We start from the raw sequence: 7,593 nt of genomic DNA, 5'->3' as shown, positions 1-7,593 counted from the left end.
TATATATATATATATACAGTATATATAATGTGTTTAGTGCATAATGGGTAAACAAGACTCCCCATCTTATTTACTGGAGTATCAAGATCTAAAAAGAGATGTGGGTGATACTTATTGTGGCATATGATTGGTTAATAGTGACATGTTGGCAAAGAAACTGAAAAAAAAAAAGAAAAGACAACTCTAGGTGAGGATTTCAAGCTTTCAATGCATACTGTCAAATGTAAAGGTCAAAAAGTTGTAGGAAGAAGCAACAAATTAAATCTATTGACTAGAAGTATGGGTAAGAGCACTAAAACCATACGTGTGGGAAGAAGTATGATTACAAGGGTCCTCATGTTAGGCTGCAAAACCTAAGTTTGACCACAGTGTGCAGCCACTAGAGTTCCCTTGCCTTCTCTGGAGTGTTAGTAGGCTACAAAATTGTTTAGGTGGACCTCGAGTGTCAAACGAATATTCATGCAAATGGCAGGACACCAGGTTTTCAGCAAGTTTCCTTTAATATTACTAGAAGAGCTGGTTTGTATACTCATCATATTTTAAATTCAGTTTGTTCATATACTTTAAATGACTGAATATTCTAACATAGTAGCCACATAGTGACACCTTGGAAGCTTTGATGTAATAAATATAACACCCATGACACTTGATTTGCAAGTGAATATTTTATCCATTTATGATGATTTGTTTGTATTCCAGCCTTGATAGCAGTTTAATTACCAACTTTTAATCTCACTCTTCTGGGCCAGTGGTTTTTATCAACTCAAATAGGGTTGATAACAATATCCTATTTTCTGCTTACATAAAAAACATGTTAATGAGCCTGCTGATAATGGTAAAAATCCTTCTAAATTACAGTGCAAGCAAATAAAATATAGGCATCTGTTAAAGCTGGTTGGAGTTTGCATGTTTGCAATTCTGTGAGTACATTGATTTTCTCCAAGTACTCTAGTTTTAGATTCCAGATTATAAATTGACCTAGGTGAGAGTATACCCAAGGTAAAATCTAGCCTTGGCCAATTTACCCCATGTATAGTCTGGACTGGGGGGTATATTATGGCCTTTTACACCAATTCGACCATTTTACACAATGGTTATTTTTATCAGCTGCCTTATGGATGAACAAGAACTTTTTTTGTTTGTTTTTTTCTTCTCACAAATCAGGCCATTTACAATAATTTTGAAATATATATATATATATATATATATATATATATATATATATATAATAGTTGTCGTCATCTTTTTGATAGAGGAATATTTTCATTTAACAGTTTAATGACAAGCAATCATTTTTGCTCTCCCATTTTCCCAAGGTATTTTGTACGAACTTTGTAAAATGTACCTTGATGTTTTATAGTCACAGCTTGGAAAAGTGCAAATGCAAAACAAAAGTATTAAAAAGGCATCATTTGAAATGTTAGTTGTGTTACATCGCTCTGCTCTTTCCCACACAGGTCCCTTTACTGTCACTTATGCTTGTTGTCTTCCTGTGAAAAACTCAATTTTCACATGTGCATTTGGACACCAAGAATCTGGGACTGACAGTGGAAAATGAAAGCACTTTTATTTTGCAGCGCATGATTGCTTCGTGTATTATATAGCAGCTGTTTAGCAGGTGCCTGTCAAAACATCCTCTGGGTTTAGTTGCACTTATTTATTGTATTTGTCTTTGTAAAAAAACAAAAAAAAACAAATAGATCTTCAAATAGTCCATATATGTGCATATGTGTATGTGCACACACACACACACACACACACACACTGGCTTAATGCTTCTGATTGTGTCTTAAACGTCACAGCAACAGAAATATGATACATATTACATACTCCTCCTTTGCTGTTTAGTTGCAGGATATATATACATATATATTTTTTTTACATCAATATAAAAAAATCAAGTAGCTCTAACTCTTATTTTCAAAATATCAAAGCCGGTGTTTTTGTCTCCTTCCAAAATCATTTTGCAGATGAAAACAAATCAAAAGGGACATTTTTTTTAACAAGCTTAATAAAAAGGCTTTGAGACAGATTTCGTCCGAGTGATATGATCCAATGAAATTGCTCTACTATTGTGTTGCTATTTCTTTTATGTTATCATGAACAGTTTCATTTAATTTGGTCCGCCAGTGCTCTCACACTTAAGACTCCATTAGAAAAGACTTATGCAAATGGTCAGTGCAAATTACAACATTAATAGTGTTTGTTGTTGGGGGCTGCGATAGCTTGGTGGTCAGTCCTGCAGGTTTACAATGCTGAGGTTGTGGGTACAAGCCCAGGTTGTGTCAGAAAAAGCATCTGATATAAAACAACTGCCAAATCTTTCATGTGACTTCACTGTGGTGACCCCTGGAGAATGGAGCAGTCAAACAAATTATACTAATGGTGTTTCCATTCGTCCATTATCTTTTACCCACTTCTTCCGTTTTGGGTCACTGGTGCCCTTACTGTGTCTCTAGTAAATAATTTTATGCACCAAAAATGCTCAAGTCATATGCTGTTAATTCATGTGATAGAGTAATTTCACAAAGGAGTAGATTCCGGACAGGATGTTTGCGCTAAATAGCATCACGCAAACTTCAGCATAGAAACAAAATTTATGTTTAAAATTATGAAAATTTTGTCTCAGTGACTAAAATTGGCTAGCTATATATATATATATATATAAACAAAGTCTCTGTTTCTGACTTTGTCCAGGCACACGGTGACATTAGTGCTAGCTAAAACTGAGATATCTCAGGCAATATGCAGTTCATAAAATTTGTATTTATAAATAAGTGGTAAGTTCACAAGTTCAATCATAGACTTTGCTGCAGGAATGATGAAAAGAAATATGAATAAAAGGACGCTTTTATCATTTGCAGATGATCAGCTGGGACTCAGCTCATTAAGTCAAATTAAAATCATGAACTTCAAGTAAAAGAGCTGTTCAGCTGCAATTTAATTACTAAATATATAAAGTTAAGTAGTTTATTCTGCCCCTGCTTTGACCCACTTTTGTTTATTTTTTTTTATTTTTTTATTTTTCTTCCTATTAATAGAATTTTTCTTCTCGCCTCATGCAACATAGGAACATTTAAATATGTGCATTTGATCAGGAAGTAAGTATCATAATATTTGATTTTCTTTAAATGGCTTCTATAATGAGCATGGTGGTAATCCCTAACCATCCTAGATGTGAATGCAGGAAAGCATCATTTTTGAAAGATGTGGTGAGCATCCAACCCCACTATTACCCAAAGGAAGATGATACATTAAATATGTATGTGCTGAGGACAACCTCTACATAGTCTGCTTTAGTACAGCATGGCAACTAGAAAAAAACAAGTCATGTACGAGTTCAAAAAGGCAAAAGGGGCACCATTGTTCAATTTAGATGGATATATCAAAATGGTTATACGTTTTGTGGTAAATAAAAATACAATATGATTAAATAAATCATTAACTGGAAAAATGAGCAGAGAGAAAGCCAAACAAAGACAACATCTGGGGGTGATGTTGACTAGAACAAGTGTAGGTAGAGAACAAAAAGGACTAGTTTGTTGTATAACAGTTTTTATTTTATGGACAATAATTGAATGAACGTGGGGTTTTCCCTAATTGTTTTGTCAAACGTGATTTCTTTTGTCATTAGCACAAGCCTGTCTTCACTGTCCTCCCACACATGTGTCCCGTTTATTCTCATGCAAATCTAGCATGTTTAATTAGTTTGAGCCAACCAACCCCCAACACAAGTTTTTGACAGGTATTGGTCTCTTTCATGATAATGCAGAAAATGATTTATATTCAGGCATGCAACCAACTGGACATTACAGAATCATATAGAAAACATCCAGAAAGATTATTATGCACATGCATGGAAGCAAATCGTATTAGCAATCATTAAAACAATTAGCATGTAGCCGGCTGATGTACAAAGTACAAAAATAAATGAAATAAATTATAGAAACCATGTTTATTAATGCAATATATGTGCTGCTATTACTAAAATAAACAACACTTTTTTTTCTTCTTTCACAACCATAACATTTTTAATTCCAACAAACTGGACCATAAGATTATTATTTTTGTTATTATTATTATTTTTGTTATTATTATTATTATTATTATTATTAGTAGTAGTAGTAGTATTGTGTTGTTGTTGTTGTTAATATTAATAATGACAACGACAATAATAATAATAATAATAATAATAATAATAATGATAATAATAATAATAATAATAATAATAATAATAAAAAAAACACAACTAGAAAAATAACCCAATAAAATATTAAAGAAAAAGAAAAGTACACTAAAGAGAAAATCTGGTATATTGTGTTGTTTTTTTTTCACCAATAGAGATTGTTCAGTTTTGACAAAGAACAAAACTTCTGAAAAACAGATTTTTTTTCTTTAGTGTCCCTATTTTTTTCGTTAAATTTTTATTGGGTTATTTTTCCCTGTCAAATTCAGAATAGAATTCAAAATCTTACTTCTAACCTATAAAGTTCTCAACAACCTAGCTCCATTTTATATTACAGCTCTTGTTGTTCCATATTTTCCTAACAGAGCACTTCGCTCTCAGACTGCAGGTTTACTTGCAGTTCCTAGAGTTTCTAAAAGCAGAATGGGAGGAAGATCTTTCAGTTATCAGGCTCCACTTTTGAGGAACCAACTTCCAGTTTCTGTCTGCAAGGCTGACACTTTGTCCAGTTTTAAGACTTCCCTTTTTGATAAATCCTATAGTTAGTGTTGGCTCGTTATGTTGCCATAGGCTTAGACTACTGGAGGACAAACTGACCACATCTCCTAAAATTATTTTTTTTAAATAGAATAGTTGTAGAATAGTGAATAGATTGCATTATTTAATTCTTATGTATATGAATGTTTCTGTTCAGAGCCCTGAGATAACTTCTGCTGTGACGGCACTATATAAACTGATATGAATTGAAATGAATTGAAAAATTGCAGCAAAGATGAAGAAGCCTTTGGTTGATGGTTAGCAGTTGCTTCATTAGCGTACAGTGCAAAAGTAAAATAAATAAATCATAGTTTTCACCTTAACCCTTAACTTTTGGAAGTTAGACAAGATTTTCGTGGAACATATAAAACGTAATTTCCCAGACTGTGGCATCAGTTTTATTCCTTCTTGCAGACATCCTAATTGCCAATCTCAGTTAAATCTATGGATTGTATGAACATCCACAACTCTGCTTAATTTATTTCTTTCCACATATTTTGTCCTTTATTGCACCCAATTTCTTTATCTCGAGTTGACTTTAAGCTCTCTCTTTATAGCAATTCATATTTCTTTACAATTCTTGTGGTCACAGTTTGCCACCAAACAAAGACTGTGTAAATGACGATAAGGAATTATGTGTCAAATTATGGTTTGCTTTTCCTCAAGAAATAAGGTCAGATAAGCTGTAAGAAAAGGTACATTTGCATCTCATTAATCAAACGTTTTACTTTCTCTGGTAAAGCAGTTGACTAACTGCAGAAGAAGTTATAATTGTCGCAGAGAACCTCATGCTTGAAATCCCCAGAGAGTTCCATTATTGCATCCAGGTTTTGTGTTTGTAGGCTGGCAGCAACTGAGCTGATAATGTCACACCGTTGTCAGCACAAGCTGAAGGCGACATACACTGCTACAAATTAGTGCAGTTCGTTATGCATGAGGTATGTTTTTCCCTGTGATAAATTAAATCTAATTATTTTAAAAAGGATATATATATATATATATATATATATAGAGAGAGAGAGAGAGAATATACCTGTCTACAAGGACAATGCAGTGACCTTGCAAGGAAGGTGGAACCAGAAGACAATCTGTCTCACCAAATTCTATTAGATTGTGTGGCCAAGACACATCACGTTGGCCAATTAGTTTTATTTTATTTTATTTTTACAGTAGCATCTAGTGACAGATTGTAAAATGAAGTGTTATTTTCATCACCCACTACATGCTGTGAAAAAAAAAGATCTTTTCAGAAATATTCTAGTGAAAATGAATTGATGTTCCAACAAAGAAGCTTTTTTTTTTTTTTGGTTATTTGAGGCTCGATATGTTACATTCCAAAAAGTTTTATGTTGGGAAGACATCCTTCTAAAATTGTCAACCATCCAGTATAACTGTTTAGTTTTTTTAGAGCAGTTTCAGCAGATGTGCCAGCAAACATAAATGAACACGAAACTTCATGCAGGAGCCAGTTTTTCTGGTCTAATGAAAATGTTTTTTTTTTTTTTCTTTCTTTTTACACTATGGTATTGAATTATTTATTGTTCCTACCCAGTGGCCACTTTGCTGTCCATGTCTCCACTGATTTGGCCCGAACGATGCCAAATGATGGTGCATCTGCTGTTCAAATTAAGGTTAATGGACATGCTTCTTGTAGCTTTGCAGGTTTTATCATGTAGTGGTGGTAAAAATGGGTGAAACTCTTCATATTACATATGCTGGCTCCTGACATGAATCAATTATTTGTTACCAGAAACAAAACAAAGTTGACTCAGGTCATTTTGAGTCAACTAGGAATAATATAAATAAAAAAAGTGTAAGAAGAACGTACATTATTATGGTTGATTTCCCCATGTATTTTATAATATAATTAAATAATATTAAGAGAAAAAATAATGATTATTTAATAGCACACCAAACATTTTGACACAGTGACACAAATGGCAATTTGTTTCTGCTTGAATAGAAAAGTTCTGCATGATAACCAATTAGAATAAATAAATAATCCTAATGTTTTTAATAAAGTTCAGTCAAGTCATCTGATTGGTTTCTTTCTTTGTTGAGGCATTCCGTCGTTCATCCAAAGGACTTCGTCAGTCTGAGGAGCCACAACAAACTCAGTCCCACAAGCAGCAAACACATATAGTGGACAAATCAGTTTGCTGGTGATAAAATGGTTCCTGGGGTCCACCTTCTCCCCCGATGACTCCTCTGAGGTAGCCATAGCCTCCCATGTGGCTCCTCGGACTGATGAAGTTCTTTGGATGAAGGACGAAACATCTCAGCAAAAAAAAAAAAAATGAAACCATCCCGATGAGCTGACTGAACTTGGTTAGGTTTTCTACCTGGATTATTGAGCATGAATTTTGATGTTTTGAACAATGTTGGTCATGGCTGCCTCAGAGGAGACAATGGGGGAGAGAGCGGGCCCCAAGAACCATCTTATCACCAGCAAACTGGTTGGTCCACTATGTGGGTTTGCTGCTTGTGGGACGCAGTTTGCTGAGGCTCCTCGGATTGATGAAGTCCTTTGTATCAAGGACAAAACATAAAAAATAATAATAATAATAAATTAAACCATCCCGATGAATTGACTGAACTTTGTTAGGTTTTCTTCCTGGATTACTGAGCATGAACTTTGATGTTTTGAACCACTTTGGTCATGGCTGCCTCAGAGGAGACAATGGGGGAGAGGGCAGGTCCCAGGAACTATCTTATCACCAGAAAACTGGTTGGTCCACTATGTGGGTGTGCTGCTTGTGGGAATGAAATTTTTGTGGCTCCTCAGACTGATGAAGTCCTTTGGATGAAGGACAAAATGTCTAAAAAAATAAAATAAAATAAAAAAATAATATGTATATATATATATATAT

The 7,593-nt window shown here is 34.0% G+C and overlaps 1 protein-coding gene across 1 annotated transcript in view; it reads left to right on the top strand.

Annotated features, from left to right (window-relative positions):
• LOC119420480 (gamma-aminobutyric acid receptor subunit beta-2) overlaps window positions 1-7,593 on the top strand; it is a gene marked incomplete at its 3' end in the record, with an annotated part of 52,945 nt that overhangs the window by 41,616 nt on the left and 3,736 nt on the right.

Source organism: Nematolebias whitei, chromosome 14 (assembly GCF_014905685.2).
Source record: "Nematolebias whitei isolate Nwh7 chromosome 14, NemWhi1, whole genome shotgun sequence".
NCBI lineage: Eukaryota > Metazoa > Chordata > Actinopteri > Cyprinodontiformes > Rivulidae > Nematolebias > Nematolebias whitei.
This window is presented reverse-complemented; position numbering and strand designations above follow the sequence as displayed.